General features: G+C 40.9%; 1 gene segment (V, D, J or C); it reads right to left on the minus strand.

Moving 5' to 3' along the window:
- Positions 1-6,502: 6,502 nt before the first annotated feature.
- On the minus strand, positions 6,503-15,781 carry LOC307046466 (Ig heavy chain C region-like). The segment is given in 4 exons: positions 15,478-15,781; positions 10,575-10,927; positions 6,929-7,007; positions 6,503-6,825 (listed from the first exon to the last, which is right to left on the minus strand).
- Positions 15,782-16,650: the final 869 nt, after the last annotated feature.

The following is a 16,650-nucleotide window of genomic DNA, read 5'->3' on the forward strand; positions in this document are numbered from 1 at the left end:
GACGTCTGCTCCAGGATCCACCGTCACTCTCACCTGTAAAACCAGCACAGATGTTCCCACTTGTAGTAGTAGTCATGATTGTATGTTCTGGTATCAACAGAAATCTGGACAGCCTCCAAAGCTCCTGATAAGATATGCGAGCACACGTGAATCAGGAACAGAACCTCGGTTTAGTGGCAGTGGAAGCAGATCTGACTTCTCTATGACCATCACTGGACTGAAGGCTGAAGATGCAGCAGTTTATTATTGTCAGAGTTACCACGTCATAAACAGTGCTTTGGTGTTCACACAGTGATTTGTCGTCGTACAAAAACCTCCCTCAGTCAGACTGCAGAGACTCTGAGCTGTTACAGCAGGAACCACCTGCAGCTGCTGAAGAGGAAGAGACTGACACAGCCCACTGAACTCAGAGCTGACAGGAACCCACCCAGCACTATTCACTTCTTATTCTTAAATATACAGATGTTAATGGATTAATGAGATTAAACCCAGTCCAAAACACATTTGATGTAAAACCAGCATTTCACACAAACCATATTATGATCTCTGCTTCTCACTCCAAAGTATTATTTTAACTATTTACATTTAGGAGCAAGGCAGCTTTAGTTTTTCTCAGCTGTTGGGGCTCCATTATCTCCCTGACCTCAGATCAGAGTGATATGACCTCTGTCTCCATCAGTGTTGCAATTCCTAATTCAGAAAATCATGTTTTTTTAACTTCTTTCTTTATTTTGAAACCTCCTACCCCAGAACCAATCACAGTGTTGCTCTCATTACTGAGCCAAAAACAAATGAGCTTTTAACTCTCAAGCCATTCAGACGAGCTACTGACTGTTCTAGCATCCTTGCTACCAATTGACCGATCCCAAATGTTTTTTGTACATTTCAAAACAATTTCTCTTTTATGGCAGCCAAAAATAACCCAGAGACATTTGTCCACGTCCCCAGGAGGAGGACCAAATGAACCAGAGAGACTAAAAAGGTGACACTGAAGATGCAGAAAGTGTATCTTCTTTAACCTGCAGAGAAATTAAGCATACACATTTTCTCCCAAAACAGATTTACTTAAGACTGGGTTCAAATCCCACCTGGACTGTGTGTTTCCCTTCAGTCAACCCACAGCAGACTGTTTCATAGTAGTTGTTTTTATTGTGAAAAATGAACTCAATCATGTTTTTCTGTAATGGGAGCATCCAAGAGACGTCTGACACAATTTGAACTCTGAAAATCAGCAAACAGTTTTTATTCCTCACACATTTTACATTTATATATTCAGTTGAATATTTAATATTCCATCTGTCACATACTTATATATAATACCTTGCTTTATATCTTTTTATTGTTCATTTGTTAATTCAACATGTATATTTTCTACTTTCTTGTTTATTTCTGAAACCCTTGGATGCATGAACGACCAATACCTACACTCTTCCATGAGTGGGGTCAAAAATGACCTCAATTAGAATCAATGTGTTTTTGCAATGAATTAAAATATTTATTATATTTGGGTCAACAAAAGACTGATTTTACATTTAACATGCTTATTTATAACTTTTTATAAAATAAATTCACAAGAAATAACATCAAAAATCTTCAAAGATTATTGTTAGTATGTCCATCTGTCTGGAGGACAAAAAAGAGAATGGACATACATAAGACCAGAACACTGTCCACTCACATGTGCCCACACAAACGTCTTTTCTCTATTCACTTTGTGCAGTTGTCACAAACTATTTGCTTTTGGCTGTGACCATTGCACACTGGGGTACTGCATTTCCAACAGCAATTGGTGGCTAGTGTAATGTTAGCTAGCTTAGTAAGATAGTGTAATGTTAGCTAGCTTAGTAAGCTAGCTAAGTAAGCTAGCTAACAGAGTACTAACATTACTAACATTATTTTGTAGTTAGCTAACTAGTGTCTACTTTGTTGACCAACATGATACTCTATCACAGAAAAGTCATGGAGTTGATAAATGAAGATAATACTTACAGTACATGTATGCTGCTGTGTCAACTGACCTCCTGGTGGTGAGACTGCAGGCATAAGATGTGTAAGTGGGACAGAAAATGTATCCTGACAGTCACAGTTGGTAAGAATCAAAGGTTCCCAAAGCAAACCCTTGAGATTCTGTAGGAAATGCTTGGGGTCATTTTTGACCCCGCTTATGAAAAACTGGTGTAGTGACACAAAAACTGCAATTTCTTAAAATGTATAAAAACATTTAAAAAAATTCAAATGGCCTCAAGTCACAAACATGTTTTATGAGGAATACCTGGAATGTGGAAGTGTACAAACTTTTAATTTCAGAGATTTTGAAGAATAACAACCCTCGGGGTCATTTTTGACCCCACTTATGCATCTAAGGGTTAAATTTGTATTGTTCAATGCCATGTCTTTTTTTGCTGCTGCAACACAAACATTTCCCAAACTGGGATCAATGGAGTTCTCTCTTATCTTATCTTAATAACCAGAGGAGACTGTGAAGTCCATTGTAGACGGACAACTTTTGGACAAAATGTCCTCTCCATTAAAGGCAGCTCGTTGTGGAATAGCCTCCCAACTCAGATACGGGATTGTCCCACTCTCAATAGTTTTAAAGGTCAACTCAAAGAATGGTTGAGGAACAAACAGATGTGCAATCACCGCTAAATGCACTTTAACACAGGGGTCCACTGTCCGGGTTCAAATAAACTATTAAATGAAATGAAAAATGAACATTAAAATAAATTCTAAAACGAGTTGGGAGCCAATGTAAGGATATGAATTTAATAAATGTGAAAACATACAATATAGAAAAATAATTTATTAAGAACATGCAATGGGTTATCCACTGAAGTCTCTTTTTTTGTCTTTTGCTTAATTCACTTTATAGACTTAAAAAAAACAAAAAACTCTGTGTGGACCAGCAGATAGTTAAAGTTACATTTAAAAATTCAGCATTAGAAGTTTAAACGTTAAAAGTTCAATGATATGCCTCCTTTACTACAAAATATTTTGAATTGCATGAAGGACGATCTGCTCTCCGATTAGGCGCTCATTCAATAGCTTGAAAAAGTCCTGTCGATCCCTTACTCTGGAAAATGGCAAGCATGAAATAATCATAACGATAAAGGCTTTGAGCGTCTGGAAACGGTTGGTTTAGGTCAACACAGTTTCACTCCCAACTCGTCCTATATGTCAGGATCCCTTGGCGTCACTTTTCACGAGCTCTGGGAAGCCCTTTAGCGTCGACTTTCAACTATCAGGGAGTCACATTGACTTGTATAGAGCTCCCAAAACGTTCGTAATAGACGACTTGAGATCGTGGAGAAAGGCTCTCTGCCAACCCAGTGTCACAGCGTTTATCAACTTGTTTCTGACTCAATATCAAGCCACAATTATTGATTTTACTTCTTTATTTGTAATTGTTTTATGTCCGTCTTTTTACCGTCAGTGAGGAAGAGAATCGGGGCTCAGAAAACTGAAATCTGTATTTTCTTATCCTTTTTTATTCTATTCTAGACCACACACTGCTATTTACTCAACAATAAGCCACAATTATCCTTGTTTTTATTTATTTGTTTAATTGTATAATGTTGGATCCTGGCAAAACGTCAATATTGTTTTGGTACCTTTTTAACGTTTTAAAAAAAACACATTCTCTCGACTTATTAATGATTTGACATCTAACGTGGTCGGTGGGGAGATCTCCCACTCTGTGTTTTTTTTTGGGGGGCGGGGCCTCACATACACGCTGCAGCACCGTGCACACAGAGATCTGCCAGGACAACAGAGCGTTCAAAAGTGACAATCTACAAGGCTCGATGTGTATAATGCTCGTTTGCCTTAAGTATTTTCGCGGAAACGCGGAAACACAAGCAATCTGTCCATCAGCTGGTCAAAAGGCATCATATTCATACGGAGAAATGCACCGTTTGTAACTTCCAGCCCGAGTTAAGGAAGTTGAAAACGGTGCATTTCTCCATATGAATATGATGCCTTTTGATTGGCTGATTGACAGATTGCTTGTGTTTCCAGTTCTGTTGCCCCGATTACGTGTAAAGTGGGAGAAGTACTCAGATCAAGTATAAGTAGTATACTGCAGCCGTTAGGTAGCTTGTGATTGAATTTACTACAGCTGTTACTAAAGTCTGATTTAAGAGTTGATTATATTTCACATCATTAATCCAGATCTGTAAAGTAACTTAAGGTGTTAAATAAATGTAGTGGAGTAAAAGTACACCATTTACCTTTGGACTGTAGAGGAGCAGAAGTACAAAGAAGCAAAAGTGGAAATACTTAAGTACCTCAATATAAGTACAGTACTTGAGTAAATCTACTTAGTTACTACCACCACTGAAGGTATGTTATGTGTGCTAGCAGCCTATAGTCCACACTATACATAAAATAAATCAATGTTAATTCTGTTTCTATAATAATACTGTTAAAGAACCGTATCGATAAGCAGTATTTGTAATTGTTTCATTAGGCCTCAGCACTGGCACAGGATCATCTGCCAATACAAGCACTTTGTTCATGTTCAATCCATAATAAAATATACAATTAGTTGGATCTTTTTGTCTTGTTATTAATAGCAGAGAAAATGTAATGTTTGTACAACTATATATAATTAATTCTACCAATCTCGGTGGGAACCGGGTTAGGGGGGTCTGGAAAATATTTCCAATGACCCACTGGGGGCCTGACTGAAAAAGGTTGGGAACCACTGGACTAGGGAGTCCCTCAGAGTGATGGGGGGCCGGTGGGGCTGATTGAGAGCATTTAGCTCCAGGTCCCTGCACCAAGTAAGGGATCATGAAAAGAGCTAAAGGTGGAGAACAGATTCAATCTCACATCAATATGAAGTTGTTCTGAACCTGGACAGCCAGCAGAGGGCAGCCTGCTGGGACAATAAAGTATATCTCTTATATTTATGTTATTAAGCACAGAGGCCTTTGGTAAACTGAACAGACAGAAACAGCAGAGAGTTGAGGAACAGAAAGTTTCTACATGTTCTCCATGAGTCCACAGGGAGATGTAGCCTCTACTTCCTCCACCTCCTCTCTCTCTCTGTTTCTCAAGGACAGGTGTCTGTGTGACGTGTGAAATGTCATTTGCATGATTGTAATGCTTCACTGCTCCTCACAGCTTTAAGGTCTTGTGTCACGTAGAGTCTGAACCGTGTTCCTGCACTCATCCTGAAAACTGGAGATCATGTTGTCAGTAACTCTGCTTGTCATGTTGGGCTTTCTGTGTCAGGGTGAGAGACTTTGAAAATGTATCATCTGAAATGATAGGAGTAATGTATGTGTGGTTCAATGTTTGTCTTTTCTTTTCATGTTTGCATCCAATGTGCTTTGTCTTTAACTCTTTCTGTTATCATTTAAACTGCTGCTCCATGTTGTTGGTTATCTAACATTTCACTTCTCATTTCAGAGTCTTCTGCCAACAATTTCCTGACTCAGACTGACACATCCAAGACTGTTAGTCCTGGAGGGACTGTGACCATCAGCGCTACAGGGAGCTCAGATATTGGTGCTGATCTCAGTTGGTATCTTCAGAAACCTGGACAGGCTCCTAAACTTCTTATATACTCAGCATCAACTCTGTTCTCTGGAACTGAGCCTAGATTCAGTGGTACTCAATCTGGTACTCAGTACACTTTAACCATCAGTAACGTTAAGGATGTTGATGCAGGAGATTACTATTGTCTGGGTTACCATAGTGATGGCACGTTCACACAGTGATTTAGAGCCGTACAAAAACCTCCTTCAGTCTGAAGTGAAGCGTCCTGCTGCAGCTGCAGAGGTGAAGAGACTGAGAGGAGGAGAACTGGTCCAGTGAACACAAGAGTCATCAAGCAGAACCACCATGAATCCAGATAAAGCTGAAACACACTCAAAGACACTCTTCAACACCCTGTTTAAACTATATTGATGTCACCCTGAACACTGAGCTGACAGGAACTTCACCAAACACTAACTCCATATTCACACTATGTTGAAAAAATAAATACTTAAAAATCTAAACATCTACTCTCAGCTCAGATTAAAGGCTGATCTTATTTATGAGCCATAAACTTTCTGCCTCACTAAAAATCAAGTTCACATTTGGATCAAATTCTTAATCACGATAAAACAGTGTAGTAACTTTCCTTCACCACCATGTCAATTTCATTACCAATTAAAAAATAAATATCCAAAGCTTTATCTTGTTCTGCTGATAGAAGTGCAGAATGTTATAAAACCTTTTAATGTCTCACTACTTTAAATAAAACACCAAACACTTCATCATGTTATTTATCAGAGAAAGCTTTATTAGGAACATCCTGAATCATCAACATGACAGTTACTAAGCACACTCTCATCTCTGCTGAGCTTCACACATCACTCTCTAAGTTGTTGCTGTCCAACACTTTACAGCAGTGTTGTTCTCGGCCACACAAAGCTTCACTTCCCTCTCCAAACATTAAAGCTCCTGATGATCAGAGCAGCATGTGTTCTCCTGGGCTCCAGCGGCCCTTCTAGCCCTCACACTGGCTCCTGTGGAGGGACTGGGTCTGGCTGTGGGCATGATGGAGGACCTTGCAGGAGTACAGCTCTCCTGACATCCAGCGCTCCTGGCTCAGGCTCAGGCTGCTGCTGCTGCTGTAGAGTCCGCTCTTCTCCTCCTCCGAGCTGCTCAGGACCCCCTCTGTCACCTGTGTGCCGTCCACCTCCCAGCTCACCACGGCTCCCTGAGGAGAGTAGCCGGTCAGCAGGCAGGCCAGCGTGAGCGAGCCCCCAGAGAGCTGCTCAGAGGAGGAGGGGGCCAGCAGAGAGACGGAGGGCCTGAGCATGGAGCCCGCTGCAGGGGAGAGAGACACAAGGAGCAGATGAACTTCCACTGAGGGACAGACGCTGTGAGACAGAGTCCATACAGGACACATTCAAACATTCAGAGGCTTTACTGTCATATGCACAGTAGCTGCAGTGAATCAGAACCAGAGTCAGAATACCTTTAGTAGTCCCACAGAGGGGACATTCACGCTGTGACAGCAGAAAAGAGCCAGAGACAGCTTCATGTTACGAAGAAGCATGCATACAAAAGTATTCAAGTAAAAAAAAGTTAGAATATAATAAAAAATAAAATAAAAAGTTACACAATTTACAAAATACACATCCTGTAACAGTTCTGAGGATTTAGCAGCCAGGTATATATTGCACATATTGCACATATTGCACATATTGCACATATTGCACATATTGCACATATTGCACATGGCGATGTAGATAAGCCAATGAAAAGCCCAAGGCTCCTCCAACAATGCAACATACAAATATGTAGGACATAAAACAATAAAAGATATTTTAAAAACATTCAAATAGTTCCAGAACAAACAGAATGAGGAAGGAAATGAGGGTTTAATAAATAAAATCAAATGTTAAACTTGATGTTTGGAGTTAGAGTGTTATTCTGTAGCTCTCATCAGAACAAGAATTATACATTGAAGGTACAGGACAGAGAAAGTGGGGGTCAGCTGTGAGCATGAGCTGTGATCACAAGAGGAGCTGAGGCATGGGAGAACACGAGGGTTTCATTCATCAAATCAAACGGTGATACTTTATATCATTCTGCCATTTAAAATAATGAATCTTCTTCTTTGGCACTCATCCAAACTCCTGAAGAGTTACATGAAAGTATGCAACGTAATGAAGGTGTTCATGTAATGATCATTATATGAAAAGCTTTATCTCTGCTTTACAATGTTTCAGAATGAATAACTAATCTCTGCAATCATTTACTGTTAAGAAAAACAAAAAGTAACATCTTCTATAGTTGAAGACTTTGTCATCTGTTTGTTTCACTTCCTTTGAACTCTTTGAAACTAACGGACTGTGAACGCACCCTGCAGCGACTCTGAATGTACAAAAACACACTTTCATTTGTTTTAACGGATCCTCAGCAGATTTTATATGAAACACTTGTTGAATGTTAAAATATATAAAAATGAAAATGCGAAATACAATTAGATGTTATGACATAGCAGCTGTTCTTTGGTCAATTGTGAGCTAAAAATGTGTTTATATCTTATTAAAAAAGAAAAGTAAAACGTACATATAATTCACCGTAACATCTTCTTCAATTTTAAATAAAACTAACTTTGCTTAATGTTTTTAAATTCTTCAGACAAGCTTTATAGATTTAAAAAAATATCAACATAATGTATAATATCCACAATAATGTCTTGATTTATCATATTCTGATTCAAAAGTAAATGTAATGTTTTGTGTTAGAAAATTCAAATCTCTGGTACTTACAGTGAACGATGAGTTTGGTTCCTCCACCAAAAGTCAACCACAGTGATACAAACTCATTGAGTGGCCGTACAAAAACCTCCTGCTCTGTCAACAAGCATGTATCACTGAGAGAGCTCCCTGATCTCACTGATAACAGAGACACATATACAGTTTTTAAATCAACAAAGCTTTTCTAAAGATATGGATTACATATCTGGAAGAATTAATTTGATTTATGTCATTTTTCATCACTTTTCTACACCTGGCAGAGAAACCATTACAGTCTGCTACACAACTAACTTTGTCAGTTTTATATTAGTTTCTACACGGTTAAATGAACATGAGGCTTTGAAATAATAGTTATGAACAAATGTATTTGAAACAGAACTGAAACATGTTATTTATCTACAGTGAATCTCTGTATGTATGTTAATGTCAGACAAACAGACATATCATACCAACCACAGTGGACACAAACTCAAATCCTCATCTCCACTCCTGATATAAATATGTTCTTCCATTCAGATGATAGACGGTGTAAATCCAGACAGTGTTCCTCCTGGTTTCGTGTCCCACGTTGCCTTCAGTGTGCTGAGAGCAGAGACATCATTTCCATAGAGAGGAGGCTTTGCATGGTCAGCTGATCCTCCAGTGAACTGAGAAGGTTTATAGTCCTGTGAGTTCAACACTGCAGGACTCACATCTGTCAGTCAGCAGAAAGCACCATGACTCTCATCACCATCCTCATCTGGACGCTGGCCTGCTGCTGTTTCACAGGTTCATTCACTCAGCAACATTTCAAACATCATGTGCTGCCTTTCCTCTCCTTTCTTTCTGCTGAGATATCAATCATCTGTTTTTGTGTGCAGGATGCAGCGGTCAGGTGACTGTGACTCAGCCTGCAGTCGAGACGTCTGCTCCAGGATCCACCGTCACTCTCACCTGTAAAACCAGCACAGATGTTATTTCCTACTGCGGTGATAGTGCTAGTGATGATTGTATGTTCTGGTATCAACAGAAATCTGGACAGCCTCCAAAGCTCCTGATAAAACTAGTGAGCACACTTGTATCAGGAACAGAACCTCGGTTTAGTGGCAGTGGAAGAAGGTCTGACTTCTCTATGACCATCAGTGGACTGAAGGCTGAAGATGCAGCAGTTTATTACTGTCAGAGTTACCACAGTGGTAACGTGTTCACACAGTGATTTGTCGTCGTACAAAAACCTCCCTCAGTCAGACTGCAGAGACTCTGAGCTGTTACAGCAGGAACCACCTGCAGCTGCTGAAGAGGAAGAGACTGACACAGCCCACTGAACTCAGAGCTGACAGGAACCCACCCAGCACTATTCACTTCTTATTCTTAAATATACAGATGTTAATGGATTAATGAGATTAAACCCAGTCCAAAACACATTCTATGTAAAAGCAGCATTACACACAAACCTTATTGTGATCTCTGCTTCCCCGAATTAAAACAACAAACGCTCTTTAGCTTTTCCCCACATGTCTCCACTCGGTGTGCTTCACAGCAGGAGCATCTCTGGCCTCTCTGGAGTTATTATTTAATCATTATTATAAAGATCCTGATTAAAAATGACAAAGATCAATCTAATGAAGTCTTTCAAATGTTAAACTGTGGATAGACGTTTAGTTTGAACATGATTTGACCCCTGACCCCCCCTGAGTCCACCAGTGCAAAGCAGAGGCTTTAGGACTAGATGATGAGGCCGGTAGCGGAGGGGAAGAAGCTGTTCAGTAGGAGAGAGGTTCTGGTCCTGATGGAGAGAGGCTCTGGTCCTGATGGAGAGAGGCTCTGGTCCTGATGGAGAGAGGCTCTGGTCCTGATGGAGAGAGGTTCTGGTCCTGATGGAGAGAGGTTCTGGTCCTGATGGAGAGAGGCTCTGGTGCTGATGGAGAGAGTTCTGGTCCTGATGGAGCCTTCTACCAGATGGGAAGGTGGAGCAGTTTGTGTCCAGGGTGGTAGGGGTCAAAGCCAACTGTATTGTCAATCTTCCAGTTTGTGTGTACAGACAGAGAGATCGAAATAACATTTCCCAAAATCCCGAATATAAAAGAAATGTATATTAAAATATGTGTTCATATATATATATATATATGCACACATATTTTATATATATATATACAGAATCAAAGAAACACTTTTACATGTGCACACATTAAGACCTAAATAAAAACACAACAATCAATATACAAAATAACAGTCACTTCAATGTTTGAGAATGTACATTAGTGCAACATTGTCCATAGAATGTGCAAAATATTAGTGCATTAGTCGGACTCTATCTCCCCGCCTCACGGTCCTGGAGGCCTGCAGGTAGAGGAGGGAGGGCAGATTGCTGCCGACCCCCCTCTCTGCAGAGCAGATGATGAGCTGCAGCCCTGCTCCTCGGCTAGCTGCAGCGTACCAGATGGTGATGGAGGAGGTGAGGATGGACTCCATGATGGAGGTGTAGAAGTTCACCATCATTGTCTTAGGCAGGTTGAAGCTCTTCAGCTGCCTCAGGAAGAACATCCTCTGCTGGGCTTTTGTGATTATGGAGCTGATGTTCTGCTCCCACTTGAGGTCCTGGGTGATGATGGTGCCCAGGAAGCAGAAAGACTCCACAGCAGAGACTGGGGAGTCCCACAGAGTGATGGGGGCCGGTGGGGCTGATTGAGAGCGTTTAGCTCCAGGTTTTCATTTCATTTCAAACCTTTATTTATCCGGGTGTATCCCCTTGAGATCATTGATCTCTTTTTCAAGGGAGACCTGCTCAAGTAGGTTCCACATGAAACATAGAAACATAAACAGAACATCAAAAAGGACATCTCACAGCATCATTACAGGGATTACAATTTAAAATAACTATCCACATGAACAGGTAACAACAGCTTCCGATTGAGTAGCATCCAACCGAGCTTTAAAAACATTTAGTGGCATCAGATCGCTCAGTTTCCATTTCAATTACAGACTATTCCAAGACAGTGGAGCTGCACATCTAAAAGCCATCTTCCCTAAGACAGTCCTAGCAGTTGGCACATTTAATAAAACCACAGCATGCGATCTCAGGCAGTAGCCACTTACAATTCGCCGTGAGATCAGGGAGCAGATGTAGGATGGAAGTTTCCCTAACATGGCTTTGTATATGAAAATGTATTAGTGGCTGAGCCTCCGTACAGTTAGTGAAGGCAAACCTGCCCTTGCATACAGGGTACAGTGATGGGTTAATGCTTTACAGTTTGTCACAAGTCTCAGAGCACTGTGATACGCAGCATCTAACTTGATCAGGTGGGCAGGTGCATTCATATAGATCAGATCACCATAGTCCAGCACAGGTAAACAGGTCACAGTGACTAGCCTTTTCCTTGCCTCAAATGAGAAACAGGACTTGTTCCTGTAGAAGAAACCTAGCCTAACCCTCAGTTTTTTAAGAAGGTTATTGACATGAAGTTTAAAAGTGAGACAATCATCAAGCCAGATACCAAGGTATTTATAACAGGTAACCACTTCAAGTTTTATTCCTTGCGTAGTTACAATATCTAAAACAGGCTCTGGTGTCTTTTTAGCTTTTGAAAAGAGCATTACCTTGGTTTTATCAACATTTAAAAGAAGCTTTAGTTCAGAGAGCTGAGTCTGAATAATGTTAAAAACTGCTTGCAATTTAACACCAGCTTCCTTAAAGGAGGGACCTGAACAGTACATCACGGTATCATCCGCATAAAAATGTAAAGTGGCTCCATCTACATTTTCACCTAAACTGTTGATGTAGATGGAGAATAAAAGTGGACCTAAAACAGAACCTTGAGGAACACCATTAGTAATGTTTAACAACTCAGAAGACAGCCCATCAAAATGAACACATTGGGACCTTTCAGACAGGTAGTTCACAAACCACCCCACTGCATGGCTGGATATGCCAATACTGAGTAGCCTCTGCTTCAAGATGTGATCATCGACGGTATCAAACGCTTTGGACAGGTCAATAAATAGAGCTGCACAACTCTGCTTTTTATCTAAAATACTCGCCACATCATTCACCACTTTCATTGTGGCAGTGATGGTGCCATGTTGCTTTCTGAGGCCTGACTGATGTTTAGACAGGATGTCATTTTTACATAAAAACTCCTTTTCCTTTTCACTCACTAGGCGTTCGAGCACCTTCGCCAGAACTTATAATTTAGAGATGGGCCTATAATGATTTAATAAAGTAGCCTCCCCTCCTTTTAGCAAAGGCAGGACATAAGCTGCTCCATACTTTTGGAATTGTGTTCGTGTTGAGGGAGAGGTTAAAAAGAGAAGTAAGAGGTGGAGCAATATAATCTGCAGCTATCTTTAAAAAGAAAGGTTCTACGTTGTCCGGGCCAGCCGGTTTCTTAGGATCTTACTTGGATAAGGCTTCATGAACGGCTTCAATAGAAAAAGGAGTAAAACTGAAAGGACTTTCCAGACCACATTGTTCAGAGTCACGGATTGGGGTGTTCACAGAAGCAGAGTTAGAAACAGAATCAAACAGAGAGCCACAGGACACAAAATGCTCATTAAAACAATTTAGCATAGTGGCCCTGTCCGATATAGAGCCGGATGCTGTGGTAAGGCACGGAGGTAGCTCATTAGGGATCTCACCGGTGGATATCGATTTTATGGCTTTCCAACATTTTCCAGGATTATTCAGGTTCTTTGTGCACTGACAGATAATACTTGGACTTAGCACTTTTGATTTGTGATGTGAAGCTATTCCTTAGCTGCCTAAAACGCAGCCATTCTACCTCTGAGCCTGATTTCCTAGCCTTTGCCCAGGCCTTGTTTCTCTCATGCAGGAGACTGGACAGTTCAGCAGAGAACCAAGGATTGTCTCGTCCCTTCACTCTAAATGTACGCAGGGGTGCATGTCCATCCATAATTCATAATACCAAGATAAAAATAAGACCATGCAGTTTCTACATCATCACACAGATTGATTCTTTCCCAATCAAAACCAAACAGATCGTGGAGAAAACCCTGCTCCACAAAATGTTTTGTGGCTCTCTTAATAATAATGCAAGGTTTAACCTTTTGAACTTTAGTGTCCCTCATTGTGGATACAGCACAGTGATCACTCAGATCATTTGCAAATACTCCTACAGATGAGTATTTATGGGGAACATTAGTTAAGATGAGATCAATTAAGGAGGATTTATTTGGGAACTTAATGTTAGGGCGAGTAGGACCGTCAACAATCTGAGTAACATTCAAAGAGATACAAAGGTTTTTTAAATCCTCTGATACTGTAGTTAACCAGTCCAAGTTAAAATCACCAAGTAGCACTATTTCCTTGTAGTCTAGTTGAGATAAAAGATTTGCCAACGAAGACAAGGAGTCCTTGACAGCTGAGGGGGGTCTATAGGTTGTTGTCCCTGCACCAAGTAAGGGATCATGAAAAGAGCTAAAGGTGGAGAACAGATTCAATCTCACATCAATATGAAGTTGTTCTGAACCTGGACAGCCAGCAGAGGGCAGCCTGCTGGGACAATAAAGTATATCTCTTATATTTATGTTATTAAGCACAGAGGCCTTTGGTAAACTGAACAGACAGAAACAGCAGAGAGTTGAGGAACAGAAAGTTTCTACATGTTCTCCATGAGTCCACAGGGAGATGTAGCCTCTACTTCCTCCACCTCCTCTCTCTCTCTGTTTCTCAAGGACAGGTGTCTGTGTGACGTGTGAAATGTCATTTGCATGATTGTAATGCTTCACTGCTCCTCACAGTTTTAAGGTCTTGTGTCACGTAGAGTCTGAACCGTGTTCCTGCACTCATCCTGAAAACTGGAGATCATGTTGTCAGTAACTCTGCTTTTCATGTTGGGCTTTCTGTGTCAGGGTGAGAGACTTTGAAAATGTATCATCTGAAATGATAGGAGTAATGTATGTGTGGTTCAATGTTTGTCTTTTCTTTTCATGTTTGCATCCAATGTGCTTTGTCTTTAACTCTTTCTGTTATCATTTAAACTGCTGCTCCATGTTGTTGGTTATCTAACATTTCACTTCTCATTTCAGAGTCTTCTGCCAACAAGTTCCTGACTCAGACTGACACATCCAAGACTGTTAGTCCTGGAGGGACTGTGACCATCAGCGCTACAGGGGGCTCTATTCATGGTTCTTATCTCAGTTGGTATCTTCAGAAACCTGGACAGGCTCCTAAACTTCTTATACACTCATCATCAACTCTGTTCTCTGGAACTGAGCCTAGATTCAGTGGTACTCAATCTGGTACTCAGTACACTTTAACCATCAGTAACGTTAAGGATGTTGATGCAGGAGATTACTATTGTCTGGGCTACCATAGTGATGGCACGTTCACACAGTGATTTAGAGCCGTACAAAAACCTCCTTCAGTCTGAAGTGAAGCGTCCTGCTGCAGCTGCAGAGGTGAAGAGACTGAGAGGAGGAGAACTGGTCCAGTGAACACAAGAGTCATCAAGCAGAACCACCATGAATCCAAGTAAAGCTGACTCTCTTCAGTTCTTGATGACTAAACTGGGATGGTTAGATTATTGTTCGGCACTGATATCAAATTAAATGTAAACATATCTCTACTAACACCTGCATAACATAAAGTAATCTCTGACACAGACCCCTGAACGCTGAGTAGAGAGGAACTTCACCAAACACTAACTATTCACACTAATATGTTGAATTAAACAATGCTTAGAAATAAAGGACTCTACTCTTAGCATGGAGAAAAATCTATTCCTGATATTATATTTGAGCCATCCTCTGAGCCTCACTAAAAATTAAGTTCACATCAGGATCAAATTCTTAATCACGATAAAACGGTTTAATATCATTTTCGTCACTTTCATTGAACATTTTATAGATTAGAAACTTAAATAATGTTCTAACTAATCCAAAGCTTTATCTTGTTCCGCTGATAGAAGTGCAGAATGTTATAAAACCTTTCAATGTCTCACTACTTTAAATAAAACACCAAACACTTCATCATGTTATTTATCAGAGAAAGCTTTATTAGGAACATCCTGAATCATCAACATGACAGTTACTAAGCACACTCTCATCTCTGCTGAGCTTCACACATCACTCTCTAAGTTGTTGCTGTCCAACACTTTACAGCAGTGTTGTTCTCGGCCACACAAAGCTTCACTTTCCTCTCCAAACATTAAAGCTCCTGATGATCAGAGCAGCATGTGTTCTCCTGGGCTCCAGCGGCCCCTCTAGCCCTCACACTGGCTCCTGTGGAGGGACTGGGTCTGGCTGTGGGCATGATGGAGGACCTTGCAGGAGTACAGCTCTCCTGACATCCAGCGCTCCTGGCTCAGGCTCAGGCTGCTGCTGCTGCTGTAGAGTCCGCTCTTCTCCTCCTCCGAGCTGCTCAGGACCCCCTCTGTCACCTGTGTGCCGTCCACCTCCCAGCTCACCACGGCTCCCTGAGGAGAGTAGCCGGTCAGCAGGCAGGCCAGCGTGAGCGAGCCCCCAGAGAGCTGCTCAGAGGAGGAGGGGGCCAGCAGAGAGACAGAGGGCCTGAGCATGGAGCCCGCTGCAGGGGAGAGAGACACAAGGAGCAGATGAACTTCCACTGAGGGACAGACGCTGTGAGACAGAGTCCATACAGGACACATTCAAACATTCAGAGGCTTTACTGTCATATGCACAGTAGCTGCAGTGAATCAGAACCAGAGTCAGAATACCTTTAGTAGTCCCACAGAGGGGACATTCACGCTGTGACAGCAGAAAAGAGCCAGAGACAGCTTCATGTTACGAAGAAGCATGCATACAAAAGTATTCAAGTAAAAAAAAGTTATAATATAATAAAAAATAAAATAAAAAGTGACACAATTTACAAAATACACATCCTGTAACAGTTCCGAGGATTTAGCAGCCAGGTATATATTGCACATATTGCACATATTCCACATATTGCACATATTGCACATATTGCACATATTGCACATATTGCACATGGCGATGTAGATAAGCCAATGAAAAGCCCAAGGCTCCTCCAACAATGCAACATACAAATATGTAGGACATAAAACAATAAAACATATTTTAAAAACATTCAAATAGTTCCAGAACAAACAGAATGAGGAAGGAAATGAGGGTTTGATAAATAAAATCAAATGTTAAACTTGATGTTTGGAGTTAGAGTGTTATTCTGTAGCTCTCATCAGAACAAGAATTATACATTGAAGGTACAGGACAGAGAAAGTGGGGGTCAGCTGTGAGCATGAGCTGTGATCACAAGAGGAGCTGAGGCATGGGAGAACACGAGGGTTTCATTCATCAAATCAAACGGTGATACTTTATATCATTCTGCCATTTAAAATAATGAATCTTCTTCTTTGGCACTCATCCAAACTCCTGAAGAGTTACATGAAAGTATGCAACGTAATGAAGG

Source organism: Notothenia rossii (assembly GCF_949606895.1).
Source record: "Notothenia rossii genome assembly, chromosome: 7".
NCBI classification, from domain to species: Eukaryota; Metazoa; Chordata; class Actinopteri; order Perciformes; family Nototheniidae; genus Notothenia; species Notothenia rossii.